This window comes from Erithacus rubecula (genome assembly GCF_903797595.1).
Source record: "Erithacus rubecula genome assembly, chromosome: 14".
Classification (NCBI taxonomy): domain Eukaryota; kingdom Metazoa; phylum Chordata; class Aves; order Passeriformes; family Muscicapidae; genus Erithacus; species Erithacus rubecula.
Window position 1 is genome coordinate 6,352,631 of NC_136666.1, and position 15,955 is coordinate 6,368,585.

The window sequence follows — 15,955 nt, forward strand, 5'->3', positions numbered from 1 at the left end:
TTTTTAATTATATTGTTTGAAATTGGAGTAAAAAGGAACACAGCTGTCTGGAGATTTTGGTAGCATACAGGTTATAATGAACTCATGAGAAATAACATAGCAGTCTCTTTAATGCACTTTACTGCACTGAGCAAGGAATTTTACACTGTGGGCTACATTCTCAGCTGGGGTAAATTGCCATATCTCTGATTTCCTCACTGTACAACAGCCTGGTTCTGAGCCCCCTTGCTTAAAAAATGCAACTCTCATTTTCAGCAGTTCATAACAGGAGAGGATTTGGCCTGGGTTTATTATGGTGCAATTGTGTGTAAATATTAAGGTCATCTGTTATCTGGAAAAATGCATGAATTAAGTTAAAATCGGTAACTCTGAGCCCACTGTATCACTAAAATCAATAAAGCTGTTTCCATGAGCACTGTGAATATTCATGTCAGCAATCATAATAAGACATATGGGAATGTGTAGCATGCACGTATGACAATTTAGTGATAATTTTAGGGCAGGCATTGTTTTGGGGGAGCTGGTGCTGTAATTCCTTTGCTACAGCATTAGCAGCAAGTAAAGCTTCAAGAGGGAGAAACAATTCATTTTTATTATGGGGCGAACTGGGGAGGGGCTGCAGAGGGAACCCTTCTTACATGCTGAAGTAGAAACCACAATTTTTTCCCCCGTGGTTTCACAGAACTCCTGTAAACTGCAGCAGTTTCTTCAGCGGGCTTCCAATTTCTCTGCCAATGCTATAAATTTTGTTGGGAAGATGAAGTCCTACAGTGCAATTAACTCCAAAAGTGGTACAAAGCAATGACGTGCAGATACCGGGCTGCAGTACTTAGCACTTAACTCTGAAATTCTGATAAGCCCTATCAACTCAGGGTTGTGTTTAATGTTCACTCCTGCTTATATACCGAAGATACAACCTAGCGGTCACAGTGTTAACACTCCCCAATATCTATTACAATTAGTTTTTGATTAAGAAGCCTAGCATGGCTTTTGAAGCCTTTTATGTTGTGTCAAATGGCTAGTGATGGAGTGAGATGCACAGACACCTCCCAGTAACAAAGCATCTTGTAAAAGGTTTCAAGTGAACTATTTTATCATCCTAATGGAAACCAGATGACTCTAACTCCCCCTTTAATTTCAACTATTTACTGAAGAGTCCTTGTTTTGAATTACTTAAAGATTTATTCCAAACCACTATCTCATGCATTAAGAATCACTAATAACAAAGCCATTCTGAGCAGAGCAAAGCTTTTAAAGAATGTGACTATGCCATTGCATTTATTCTTAAGTTTAAACCACGTTTTTAATGGCTTTCACATTTTTATTTCTCAGTTTATTTTCTTGGTGTGTTTTTTATTTTTATTTTTTATTTTTTTCCCCTTGAAATCCCAAACACATTTTTCTACAGCCGTTTCCAGCTCACACTGCATTTTCCTGCCCTACTGATGGGCACCACAGGCTGGAGCTTGGATGGTGGAGCTGAAGTTGTGCGTGTGCTCCTTTCTCCCATCCTCCAGACAGCCTCTGTTTTGGATCTCCTCGGTGGGTTTAGCACAGGAAGGGCTGCCAAATTAGGGCCTTGGGGAAAATCATGTCCACCATGCACAGCTTTGTTATTTCTGCTGATCAGTTAAATTTTCAGGGGACGAAAGTGTCGCTTCGCGTTAGCTGCTGTGGCCTGATGGCCAGAGAGACCCTGGTTCTCCTTGGAAAAACGGGAGGACCAGGGGGAATCTCCTGCTTTGCCCTTGCCCACTATCTCTTTCAGGCTCATCCCTTCCTCCCAGGCACATCTCTGCCTGCACTGCTGCAGAGGGAGCCCTGAAATCACCGGGATTAGCGGGATTAGCGGTGCAGGGCGAGTCTCCTCTCTCTGCTGCAGTATCTGCTGCCTGGGACGCAGACCTCCCCATTTCTGTGGAGCCTTGCAGAGACACAGAAATGGCTCTTAATGAGCACAGCCATGAACTGGTTTTCATCCCAAAATGTGACACTGTTATTTACATCTGTCAGTATTTTACTGAGCTCCCCTGCTCCCTGTGGACACTATCTTCTAAGATGTTTCAGGCAATGCAGCTGCAATATTCTTTTGCCAAAATGCCCTTTTGACTCAGACAGTAAAGTTCTTCACATTTTAGTGGCATGAAAAGGATTAAAAAATGGCATAGTTAATTACAGATAGATTTTTAAAGGTAAATTTATGAGAAAAGGACATGTAAAGGAAGAAGGTGGAGAAATACGACTGTCCAAGAATAAGTTGTATATTAAAATGTAGTCATTAAATGTCTTTGAGAACCTTAGCTACATTGAATACGGATTTTGAACAAATAGAAGATGGTCTATTTCTAAAAACATTTTACAGAATTTTGTTGCAATGAACATCAATAACTATTGACCTTTTGCTATCATGAGTCTCCTGAGCCACAGAAACAAGCAAATCAAACACCCACACCAAATGGACAGATCTTCATCCCTCATAGAAATTTCTACCAAACCAGTCTCTGCTTCTGTGATACCAAACACTAAGCCAAAAGAGGAGGCATATTAAAAACATCAAAGGTAAAAACATCTACAGCTGCTGTCCTCTTATTCTGCTGTAACAAGAAACATTTAAAATTATTTTTAGTATCTTTTTTTATTTGGTGCATAAAACAGGTATTCATTAATAGCTCTCTATCATTAATTAGTTTTCAGAATCATGAGTTAGATTTCATTTGACAAGTGGGGAACAGGAACCACAAAATAAAATGGTCACATGTTCATGAGAAGATAGAAGTATTAATTCTCAGTTCTTCAGCCAAGTTATTAGTCTGAGTTGCATTTTTAGCATGAGGCTGCCTATAAACTACACAAAAACATAAATAGTTCTGCACATGTTGGCACACAGGGAGGGTGACTTCTGTATATCATTAAGGAAACTTTAATAAATTGCATTTTGGTAGAAGTTAGGGAGAAAGGCTCTTCTCCTGCCAGCATAGAATGAATTGTGTGTTACATCTGCAGGCCCACAGCAGACTCTTGGCTCTCCAAGTCCATAACCAGAAACCCTTTCAGCTGCACCACAAAATATTCCATTTACTTTTGTTTTGGTGTGCCTAAAATGCCCTCTGCTTTTTGACTGCATGTTTTAGATGATCTTGGATGCTTCTCCAATTTTATTCAATGTTCAGATAATATTGCTTTTGCTTAATATTAGAACCCAACATATTTTTAAACACTAAAAAAGGGTAATACTTATCCACAGAAACATTTCCCTACATTTTCCCATAGTGTGAGAACCATGATGATTACTGTTGAACAACTGGAAATTCCACTCCATTCTAACATAAAGTTCTAAATGTTTTGTGCAATTTTTAGATAAAATAATAATTAAAGGTAAAAGCCAACTGATTTGTGTCCATTGAAGTTTGCATGATGAAAACATGGCAGGACAAATGTAACTAGTCTCAGATCTGGCTGCCTTTATTTCCCAACCTGAACAACCAGGGACCTATTTAGAACCAAGTCAACTAGGACTAATTGTGGGGCTATGAGAAAGGCCTGGATTCATGGTGAGTTTGATATTCATCTGGAATAAACAGATAGGACTGCACAGGAAAACTACTGCTGAGCTGACAAGCCAAGAGGAATTGAGAAAAAAAAAATCAGTTTTTAGGATGTGGGGGAGACATGCTGAGAATTTATATTTCAGGAAAGAAAAAGGTGTTGGTAAAACTTTTACCATTGGCAATTTAAATTATAGTTAGAATATATTTAGAATTAATAAGCAGTTCTAGTAATTGCTAAAGGAATGTTAAATCCAAATGTTCATATATTTTAATATCTTTCTTTTAATGAACAAAGGGACTGGTGATATGTTTGGGGATGAAACCAATTCTTTAAATATTTTATATGCTGCAGAGTTGTCAACAGGACAGCATCAGTCTGAGAATCAATTGCAGAATGAACAGCTGTGCAGTACTTTTTCAGTTATTCAAATAAATTTGCTCTCCATGAATTAAAAAATAATTTGTTCGTAAGATGAGAGAGAGTAGAAAAAATGAGAAATGAATGTCTGAACATTCAGGCTCCTCTAGGTTTGATTTTTTTGATGCTTTTAAAATATTGGTCCTTGCCCTTTCTAAAGTTATTTCTATTAGCTATTTTCCTAAGCTTGCTATAAACTGCCAGTTTTCCTCTCTGTTAATTATTAATATGACCTGTTTATGTACCAGTTATCCAGCTAACCATTAATGTCTGTTTACTCATTGATGACCTTTGCAACTACATGCCAGGCACATGGCCAGTAAATGTCAACATTTTTTAATAACCTAAAAAATACTCTTCATAGCTTATCTACCTGAAGTTTTTCTGATGTGGAAAAAAATGTAAATACTACTTATAATTCACATACATCTGTATTAAGGGTTTTGCTGTCAAATGACACAGTGAAAGTAAAAGAAAAAATCTTTACTTAAATTCCTTACTTATGGTTTTGTTTTAAAATACATTACAACAGGAAAAAGTATAGGTCTGGCATGCAGGCATAATAAAATACTTCACTAAAAGAATTATTGTAGGTAAATCTTCATGTATTTTTCCTCATAATTTCAGTATTAATGTAAACACAAGTAAGATGTTCTACTATTAGCTAAATATGTGTTCTACTATTAGCTAAAGGCTACATAAGGGACACAGTTGGATTAAACATGAAAGTGGTGGCATTAATTTTTACCCAATATAGCAAACTCTATGTATATTTTTCCTCACTAAATGTGCCTAAATTAAGAAGACAAACAGTAGCCCAGGATGAAAAAGAATGCAAGGGCACTTCCCACCTAAAATGATGTAGGTGTAGGATGGCCTCATCCAATCTGCTACAGAGATAAGTGGAACAGGCACGTTTCTTTTTTCTTGGTCCACTAACATCCTTTCCTAAGAAAAGCCTTGAAATATTGTCTTTGTGATTACAATTTGCAGGTTGGAAATTGGCTTCCTATTGAAATATTTTCAAATATTAGCATCATCCCAGCCATAAGTAATGGTGATGGCATTTACAGAGATTGCAGCTTTGATATATACATAGGTATATGTTCACATTTTCTCGTTCATTGGAGTTCTAACTTCAGTAAAAATTAGGTTTATTTTTTTTTTTTTTTTTTAGTTACAGCCTTGAACACTTGCTGTGACTGTCACTTTATGTTGAATTTATCGTACAGCATGTGAGTTTGTAAGGCTGAGGAGCAATCTGTCATAAGGCATTGTATCAATAATCTCTGAAAGGGTTTGTTTTGGTCCTGGCTGGGAGGTAAGCTTTCTAGATTTGTACCCTCGGTTACAGGGACAATTTGGGCTCAATAGCATTGTTCCAAAGGGGTTTGTCTGTGCTGTAACACATTTACTTAAGCCCTGTGCTTCTGTACAGGGTGGTTATACAGTACTTCAAGCATATAAATGCCTTTCAGGTTTTCTGTACTGAATGATAACTCACCTTGTCTTTCTCGGTGAGGTAGGTAATAAATAGAAATCTGGACTGTAACTGAGACATTCTGACTTAGTTAGATCTTCTGGTGTCCTGAAAAAGACAAGTAGACTCAATTACCATGCCAGCAACTACATAAAGATTGTCAAATTAAATCCAAAAACCTATGTTTAATAACGGTATGACAAAACCAGAAAAAAGCAAGAATATCAAGCTCTTCTGACATTTTGACCTGGAGTTACAGAACTGTGGAAACAAAGAAAATATTCTTTAAAACATGCATTATTAGCGTGAAGGACCTGAGGGGCAGGACTTGGTCAAATCCATCTTAGCCCGAGGATAGGAAAAAAGTGGTGCTGCAGCCATTAATCCACCACTGTGCTCCTGCTTTCTGTTGTGATAACCACGTGGTTTATTTGTTAAATGTGTAAATGTATGACTAAAAGGGGGAAAAAAAGTATGCTGCACTTTCTCAAGACTGTTTTTAACCAGCACCCTAATTAAGTCACCAAAAGTGAGTTGGATGAGTGTTACACAGAGTTTCAGTCCCCCACTGCTGGCAGGGAGTTATCCCAGGTTCAAGCACAACAGCTGTCTAATGGTGCACAGTGACACTGCACACCAGGGTGGGAGCGAGGAAACATTCCACATCCGATTGGAACCACAGGGAGACCTGAGTGGGAATTTAATTATTTCTGCTGGAACTTCTTCAGAACATTGGCTTTGGCACCCCGGCCTCGCAAGGCGCGCCGTGGAAACTTTAATGAGCTGCAGTTGTGCAGGGGAGGATTTTCTTCTAGGCACCACTGAAAGGCAAGAGCTCAGCACACCTCAGCATTGTCAGGCCAGAAAAGGAATCCAGTGCTGGCTCAGAGGACAGGGCATGAGCTGGAATTCTCAGCACCATTCTTTGCAATAGCCAGGGCTTCCTTGGAGGTGTCTCATCTAAGACTGACCTAACTCGACACATGTGAGACAAGGGACGAGGCTCAAATATAATATTCCTGTGGGAAGGGGTGTTCTCTGTTAATCTGCTTTTCTGTGCAAAGCAATGACATATTTAATCAGGGTTTCCACCTTCCCCCCCTCCAATGCTTATTATGTATAGGGAGGTGTTTAAATTTTCCAGATAAATATGTATTCAGAGTCTTTCTGAACCATATAATGTGCTCTATAGATCAGAGCAGCTCCATTTAAAATTGTTTTTCAAAAACACAAGGTATAATTTGATAGACGGGAACAGCTCTATTGGTTTCATAGATAGCTGGGCATTTATTTTCCCCTGTAAAGATCATAATATTTACCCAATGGACCAGAACAGCTCTTTCTTACCCTTTACTCCCTGTATTATCACAATTATTTAAATACAGATTCTGCCTGCATTACTTATTTTGTACCCAAGTGGATGGGGATCACCTGGGTGAGTGAGTAAAAGGGGCAAGGGTTGTCTCATACAGCCCATCATCTTCTGAAAGTCTGGTTGCAGATCTGGAGATAATAGGGAGAGATTAAGAACAGACTGCTTCCATGACTATTTTTATTTATAATGTATTGCTCATTTCTCCCTCCAGTTCAGTGTGAGAGCAGGTTATTCATCCATGTGTTCTGTGCAGTGCAGGTGGGAGATATTTTAAATGCCTATATGCTGACAAGGTGAGTTAGGGCATGATTTGTTATATACATGTATAGATGTGTGTATATATAAAAGCGTGAGAATAATTCCATGTGATTATTACTTTCCTGCTTTATTTTTGTGTGGCCTCAGAAGGCAGGAGCATAAATCCTACTGCAGGGATAGGCATTACTTTGTTATTTATTTTTGGAGAGCCAGCAGATGCTTGATACCATAAGGACTGCAGCAGAGGAGATACATGTTCAGAAGCACTTACTAATGGTATAATTCCAAAGTACTTCCTAGTGATAAAAGGAGATGTTTCTGCTGCAGTGGTTTCCTCATGTGTGAGAATGCTCCCTTAGACTTTCAAAACGTTGGGATTGATTCATACAGCAAGGAATATTAACAATTTAAACTACCAGAGTAATCAGTGGCCATGGGCTTGAGGCTCCCTGATGCTAAATGATGGCATTTGCACACATTTTACATGCCCTTTTATATCTCTTATTACTATTCCCATTCCCATTTTAAAATAAACATTTTATTTGCATCTTATTCCTTTTTGATCAGGCATTTTCCTTTAATTCTTTTAATATTTTGCTTTACAATAAATTAATACAGAGATTCAAATGTAGTCACTTCAGAACTAAGAGCAAACATACCCAAAACACTTTTTCTTGTGCTGAAATATGATCCATCAGGGACCACCCTTCTCAAACTTATTTTTCCAGACTTTGTGTCTCCCTTAGCCAGTAAGTCAATATGCAACCATAGAAGCAGAGGTACCACTTTTGGTATATAGGATTTTCTTCATTTAAGAGGTTAACCAAAGAAGTTGCATGGCATGATTGTGTTTTTCACCTACACACAATGATAGCTGAACTGCATGACGACTAAACTGTTGAATTTCTTTTCTCCACATTGTGCATTTCATCCGGCTCTGTGACTCCTTTCTCTCACAGCCCCTTTCTTCAAAGAAACTGCCCTGTCAGCAAGTTCTCAGTCCCCTGTCATGTTCTGCTCATGCCTCCCCATAGTTAGCTGGTTCAGTTCCAGCTCCACTGCAGGCCTCTAAAAACACAAAATATTTTCTTTCTTCCAGAAACCTAATTCTGATTTATATCCCAGATGAGCAATTCAAAAAGCATTTGAATGGTGAAACGTAGTTTGGGTTTTGAAGTTATACTGAGTTACAAGAACTGAAATCTCCTGAAGTTCTGGAACTGTCTAGTGTGGGGTTTGAGCCAAAGGTATTCTCTGAACAAAACTACTTAAAGAAATTTTCTCCCTGAATGACAAAAGGAATGGATGAATATCAAATGTTTAAGCTGCAGAGGTGTGCAGATAGTTATAGGAGTGGTTGTATGGTCAATTTTGTCACAGGTTGCTGATAGAAGGCAGCTCTGGTCTTAGTTACACACTCTTGCAATTTAATCCACATCTACACTCAATATGTGGCCAGTTTGACCTGACTGAGAGCTGCTGTCTCTCTGAGCCCTCAATAAGGTTGGTTTTCAGACTGTTCAATGCCCTGACCCAGCTGGGTGTGCATTCACACATCTGCTATGCAATGGGCATGTCAGGGACATGCAGCCCATGGTGAAGATGAAAATGAGATTGGCAGCAGCTTGGGCACCAGCAAAACCCCTCTGTTGGGTCTGTTTTGACCAGGACAGCACTTCAGACATGGCTGTTAGGCCCATCCATTAATGTCTGTCTAAACAGGGTCATTGCAGGGTCTCTTGGAGGGATCTAATTAGAGGTCTGTTTTTTCTTTAAAAGTCCTTGCCTAGTGTTTCCCTTACTTTCCCAAATACCCCAAAGTAGACAATACATCACAATGAGGTCAAAGCAGAGGAAAGGGAAAAAAAAAAAAAGAAAGATGCCCAACAGCTTCAGAACAATGACAGTTTTCATTTATTATCTAGAAGTCATGTGAGTTTTAAAGTCACCAATCATCATCAAGAGAAGAATGAAGGTACATGGTTGACAAGGAAGATGCTGTCTGTGGCAGCATAATATTCAATTTACTGCCAAGGTTACTGACTTGTGGAGCAATAGGAGAATAAGTGAAATAATGGATTTCTTACCTCGAAGGTAATATGGCATAAGAATTACTCTAGCCATGTTCATTCTCTCTTTTAAAGCAACTTCCTGAAATCTGTATTATTCCTCTGTAAAAGTAGAAGTCCTTTAAAGCTGTCTTGGAGCCATACCATGAGAACACCTTCTTTCTTAATATACTAGGGGTGCAAAGGAAAATCTGAAATATGTACCTACCAAAACCCAGCATTTTTGTCTGCCTGAGATTGCAAACAGCCTGCAGAAAAACCCTTTGCCACTCTTTGCTGCCCCAAAAGAAACCTTTTTGTGGCAGCTTTGTGTGGAGGTCCTTGCAGAATGAGCAGAGGGCATTGGATTTCCTTAACATGACCCTGCCCCATTCCTATGCCTATATATTGTCTATTTAGGGAAACATTCCACTGTCCTTGCTCATGCTGAGCAGCCCTGTAGATATAAATCATCCTGCTGTGGAAGCAGGCACAATTCAGTGTGACTAACAGACCCTTCTGTGCTGATGAACATTAATGGATGTGGCATCGTCCATCCTCGTGGAGATAAAGCAGTGACTCTGCTCATGGAGTAAAGTGCTACTCACTGAGAGTAAATGCAGCAACACATCAGCTATGGATGAGTAAAATACCTGGAGTGGGAATCTGCCAAATGGCAGAAAAACACTTTACTGAGCTGGACGGTTTAATTAAGTCTCAACTTATATGTTTATATCAATATCAGTTAGATGGAGCTGTGAGAATAGTAAGCCACCAAAATACACAGGGGCAGGAGTATGGTCTTAGAGTGTGGGAAAGACTCTCTTGAAATAGTTGTCAAACTTGTTCAATAAGAGGTAGTTTTTAATGGTCAGGAAGGGGTCAAGTTCGACAAACTTAAATATTTTCCAAAACAATTTATATTTATTAATGGCTACTACAAAATCCATTTGCCCATAATCAAGTGAAACTTGAAGGTGCTGCCTTTCTTAAGTGCCGACAGTCAACAATATTAAAGTAAATAGTGGAGGACATTCCAAGATAGTATTAACACAATTGATTTATTGATGATTGCACAATGGGAGGTTATCTTTTGTTAATTGACTCTGTAAATAAGCTCATAGGCGTCTCAAGCGAAGGAAAAAAAAAAATCTATTGCTACTAAAATGTCAACAGGGTGAGCTGGCTATGCCACTCCATAAAGTGTCTGCTGTAAAACTTAAGGGGCTGGGTAATGGCTGAGGGGCATTTCTACCAACAGGTCTCATGCTTACATGGGAAGGGACACTCCAAATGTTGTTAGCTTGGATTATCCTCCATGGAAAAAGCAGGAGCCATACCTGGAACACACAGATACATTTAGATGGAGTCCATACAGAATAATTAGGTGGAGTCCCTAAAGCAGTCAGATCTGATCTTGTACTATTTGGTCTCTCCAGGTGATATATGGAAAGTTTGTTCCTTCATGGGACCCATCTCTATCCCCTCAGACCTAAGGCTAAATTATTGCTTGTTCATCCAAGCTTTGCTGGTAGGTACCTAACCATGAAATGTTTTACAGATGCTCAGACCTTATTATTGCTTCTCTTTGGAGTTTCTTATCTCCACCCTGTCCTTTTTTGATTTGGGAAGGGTATTGCCCAAGTTGTGTAAAACTTTTACCATGCCTTTTTCTTTTTATTTCTTGCATCAGGATATTTATGGTGACTAGCAGGGACACTATTCACCCAACAGATATAGGCTGTCTTGTCCTATAAAATCTGGTCTTCTTGCCTCAACAGCCCAGTGGAGACTTTTGGTAGAGACTTGGTAGCCAGATTTTTACACTTTCCATTTTCTTCCCAACATTAAGCCATTCGCTCCTTTTGATCCTTCTCTGTTCTTGTCACCTCCAGAAATCTCATTTTCATCCCACTCTGACCTGCCTTGATATTTGGAAAGAGCTATAATTACTCTAAATGTCCTACTTCACTTGGCATAAAATCTAAGAGGAAAAGTCCTTTGCTCCTAATTTAACAGCCCTGAAATGTGAGCAAACATGATTTTGGCAGACAACAGCAGATAGATGGGTAGAACAGGACCTTTGTGGCCACAGAACTACTGTGCAGGGACTACCTGGCAGAACATTTTTATTCTTGATCTGTAAAATGTCATGAGCTTCTGAAGAAGCTGGCTTAAAGTCTGAGATCCTTATGAATCACCTGCACTGAGTCATGCTCCTTTCCCTGTCCTATCAACAACCTCAACATACAAAAAATCAAACAACCTCTGCCACTTCTCCAGGAGAGCAGTCACATTGTCAGAACAAAAGCTCTGTTGTTTCCTAATCTCAAAAACAATTAAAATATCAGATTAATAAAATTTTTAAATGCTTTGGCGGATGCAGGTGGAATGCTGTCTGTTTGCAGGACTATAAAGTCTATCAGTTCCCTTGGCATTAAAAGGCACAAGAGAACATAAAGTATCAGAGCTGCTAACAAGACCAAGCATGAAGTCTTGCACTAAAGAAATTTTAAAAAATAGCATGTGTCAGTTGTTGTATGTCCTGTTTCTGAAGTTTCTAGATGCCTCCAAAGCCCAAAGCTTACCTGTGAGAGGACGGGGAATTCCCCTTTCCCTCATGAGATGTAGTTTCCTTTTTATCTCTTCCTTTTGTTCCTCAACACAAAATTGCATTCAGTGTTTCACTTAATGACTGTAATGCCCTTGGTTAATAGGATTTCACTGCAATTCCTACCCTGTAGCTTGACACAGGAGTGTGCATCTAGTGTTAGCTGGGTATTTTAAAGTGCTGTCTGCCTGGAAACAGCATGACAGTCGATTCTCCCAATATTCTGAGAAGTAATCCTTGGAATTACCCTGGATCAGGAAGAAGTGAAGATTTCATCTAGAGGACTCAGGTTTCTCTGCTGGGATCACAGCTCACACAAAGATTAAAGGCCATATCCACAAAGACATTTAGGCACTTCAGTAGGAGTGAGGTGCCTCAATACCTCTTGGGACTGGCCTTAGCCTCATTTAGCTCACCTGTCTGACAGCCAGGAGTCAGAGTTCTGACCTTCAGAACTGATGGAAATGCCCACTGCTTCCTGTTAGAACAGCTGCAGGATTTTTTGGGGATTCTAATATTCTGGAAACAAGTCCTGACTGAAAGAAAGCCTTTGGATCCTTCAGTTGAAAGCCAGAATGGTGAACTTTCTTTTTCCCCTGTTTTTACAGTTCAGGAGAAGGTGAATTTCATATTTTCCTTTTCAATCATTCGATCTGTTGTGACCCCTCCTGTGCACTTTGTGACACCAAAGTGCTTTTCCATTCTTTGTTGCATTGCTTTGGGATCTATAAAAAGAGCAACAGTGTTGAGGGATTTCTGTTTCATTCCTGTCACTGTCCCAGGAGGATTGAGTTGTGGAAGCTTAGAATTAGGCTCATACTTCCCTCTACCCAAATGCCTGGCTCAGAGATAATGGCCTTTGTTTAGGAGGCCTTAATATTCCTGAGGCAGCACTCAGCACGATGCGTTTCCCCATTTCCTCTCTCCTCTTGTTGGTACACCCGTCCCCGTACGGATTCAGTAACCCAAGCCATCCTCTGGAAGCATCAGTGCCTCCCATTTACGTCTTTGCCACCTTTTCTGAGAATGTGTTCATTTCATTGATCCCATGTTTCAGCACAGCAGTTGTCCCTGCCATTATCCTTGACCTAATGATAGCACTCGGGGATCCGCGTGTCGCCGCGGATGAGCGCATGGGCCCGCACAGCTTGCTTTAGATCCATGAGAGCGGCCTGCGAAATTCCTGCTAGGTCCAGTTTCTTCTGAGCAGCCAGGGCCAAGATAGTTGTACTTCATAATCTGCTGGAATGCTTCTTAGCTGGCTTGGCATAGAGGGGAGGGGGGGAGAGGATGTGCTGCAGCCCTAAGATCAGATGTCGGGCACAGGTGCTGGCAGCGGAGCAGCACCGCAGCTCCGGAATGAAATGGCAAGCTGGACCTTCTGAAAGCAGCCCAAGATTGTGTATCATGAGTTATGAGGGCAATATAAAACGGAAAGCTTGACTGCATCTGTTAGTTAAAAATTGCTGTGAGAGCTTGGGAGGTTGCGAGCTCAGTGTATTAGTGAAATCTCAAACAGGGTGGCTGTACTCTGCCTTCCTAATTAAACACTCTCTTAGTTTTTGTTACCCAGGTTAATTTTATTTTCTCTTTTATCTCACTGACATGGATTAGCACCGTTGATGGAGACATCTATTCACCATGTAAAGTCTGAATCTGGATTTGTATCTTACTCTCCCTTAACTGTTGTAATGTCCTTTGACATGGAGCCACCGTTTGTTGTCCCAGGGGTCACATGTCTGTGAAAGAAAAGAAATCTCCTCTCACAGTGAGCAAAGTTTTAGTTGACTGAAGACATATGTTGAAGGAAAGTTGATGTTTATTCTCAGATGCTCCAAGACCCTACATAAATACCGGTCCTGTGCATCCAATTTTGCACATTTGCAATTGAAGGAGCTTTGCACACAGACACAGAGCACATGCAATCTTTTGTACTTCCATTTTGATAGATGCATATGGAGGGTTTTTTTGTTGTTGGTTGTTTTTTTTTTTTTTTTTTTTTTTTTTTCTCAGGGTCTGTCTGGTCACAGAGGTTCTGCTGTGTGTTATTTTCTTGTCTTGTATCACAAGTGAAGTATCTGGGCCTGTTCCCAAGCAAATGAATGTTAGACATCTCCTTGGCTTTCAAAGGGCAATGTCAAACCTAAATGAGGGAGAGGTAAGATGGTGCTGGGATGAGGCACTCCTAAAAGCCTCTTGAGTGACCCAGGAAGGAGCACTTGTAAGTGCTCCTCTTCCCTCTAAGACACTAATGAGTCAGTCCTTAATCACAAACTGCCTATGCAGAGCACTGCCCTCCTGACATAAGGACAAGCTTCACCTCTGCAGATCTTTAAAATGAGCCCTCTAGGCTTTCCTTCTTTTACAGGAGATAGCTGACCCCGGTGACCTTGCTCCTCTCCAAATCATGAGCTCATCCTATGGATGTGCGGCTATATAGCATTCCTTCCACTTCCTGTCTCAAACTCTGGCCTCAGCCTCAGCACAGGCTGTCCTGGGGATGGCTGTGTGTCCCTTTCCTCTCCCAGCACTGGCCCTGCTCCTGTCATGGCTGAAATGATGCTTTTACATAGGTTCATGTAATTTTTTTGGGTTCGTGGAGAACAATGGGCGTTTTGACATAAAGGTGACCATATAAATGGAATTCCATATTATTGAATCAACAATAAAACACCAGAGTTGGCTCCTTGCTGTCAGACATTCTGATTTTCACCTTGGTTGCCACATTCACAGCATGGCCTGATTTTTTCATTTCCGTTGTATTCTTGATGGCCAAACATTCTTTCAAAAATGATTCTTTTAGAACTTTTATGTTGGACAAATGTTTTCAGCACAAGAGGGGCCTTGCAGAGTTGAAAAGGGAAACTTGCCTTCCTAATAACTCATGGCTGTTGTGGCTACTATGCAAATCTCTTTATCCAATCAATCAGACATGAAATAAAATACACTGACCTGATGCTTGGCTAGCATGTAAATTCCAAGTCACATGAGGCTTGGGGAGTTACAGTGCAGAAGAAGGAGTTTTCATTCCCCATTTGTAAGATGATATCTGCTGGGCTCATTAAATGAAAATATTTTGGGGCCTGTGTCTTGCAAGGTAAACTTGCTCCATTGTGCAGAAGAACATTCACTGAAATAGCTAACATGGATCATCTGATGACATTAGCTTTGTAAGTAATTTCCATGATGTCAAGGGTACACTGGAGATTAAAGGGGGATTAAGGCCTACTTGCACAGTCAAAGCATCACAGTAAATTGACTTGACTTGGCAGGCAGCACCTAAAGTTGGCAAGTTTTCACTGACTAATCATATAAAATCCAGGTTTGTGGTGTTAGTTGGACTACACTCTCAGAGAGGCCAGGAAACCTTAAGCTTTCAAGGTGGGAGGTTTCAGGAGGAAAAGGGAGGGGAGACTGACGAGGAGACTTTTGCAATGTCAAGGTGCCAAAGTAAAATAACGACCCAGTTTTACTGGAGAAGGCTCTGCCTTCCAAGAGCAAGCTGGTTGGATTTCTACCCAAAGGGCTTTTCCTCCAGCAAAGTTTATTTTTTCCCTCCCACTTGCTGTCACAAAATGCAATCCCCTCTTAAAGGATCAGACCCTGCACAGGAACTTCACTGAATAAAGATGAGTTTATATTTTAAAAAGGAAACAGCTGGATTGCAAAAGCAAGGGAGGTAGGCAGCTCTAGTTTCATTAGCTAAGGGAAACTCAGGGCCCCAGAGGAGAACAACTGGGAGAGCAGCCATGACAGAGAAAAAAAAAAAAAGGAAACAGAAGATCATAAAGAACTAATAATGAAAAATGGAAAGTGAGAATGAGCCAAGAAAAACATGCAATAAATAGATTTTAAAAAAAAGAAGTTGTGGAGGGAACAGAAATGTAAAGCAACGAAGCAGGAAAAGAGCAGGGCAGGGAGTATGGATTTTCTGGAAATAAAATAAATAATTCTGAGAACTCTCAAGAATCTGATGAAAAATTGGAAGTGTCTCATGGCTGATCTTTTGATCTCCAAACTGGTGGCCCTTTCAATACGAAAATGAAGGAGGAGCACTGTGTGTAATTGTCCAGCAATTTGTTTGCTGCTTCCTCTGGGAAAAACAGAGCGGATTTGGCCAGGCAAGAGAGTCCAGACTCCATCCATGCTGATGAATTAGGGCCCTGTAAGAGCAGCTTATAAAAAAAATGTATCTCATGATTGTTTAGAAGGATCCA

General features: G+C 40.2%; 1 long non-coding RNA gene across 1 annotated transcript in view; it reads left to right on the forward strand.

Moving 5' to 3' along the window:
• The first annotated feature begins 10,575 nt into the window (after nt 1–10,575).
• Nucleotides 10,576–15,955, forward strand: part of LOC306808032 — a 106,082-nt gene continuing 100,702 nt past the window's right edge. The window contains exon 1 of the long non-coding RNA XR_013775885.1: nt 10,576–10,658. This is a non-coding gene — a long non-coding RNA (uncharacterized lncRNA). The remainder of the gene's footprint in view (nt 10,659–15,955) is intronic.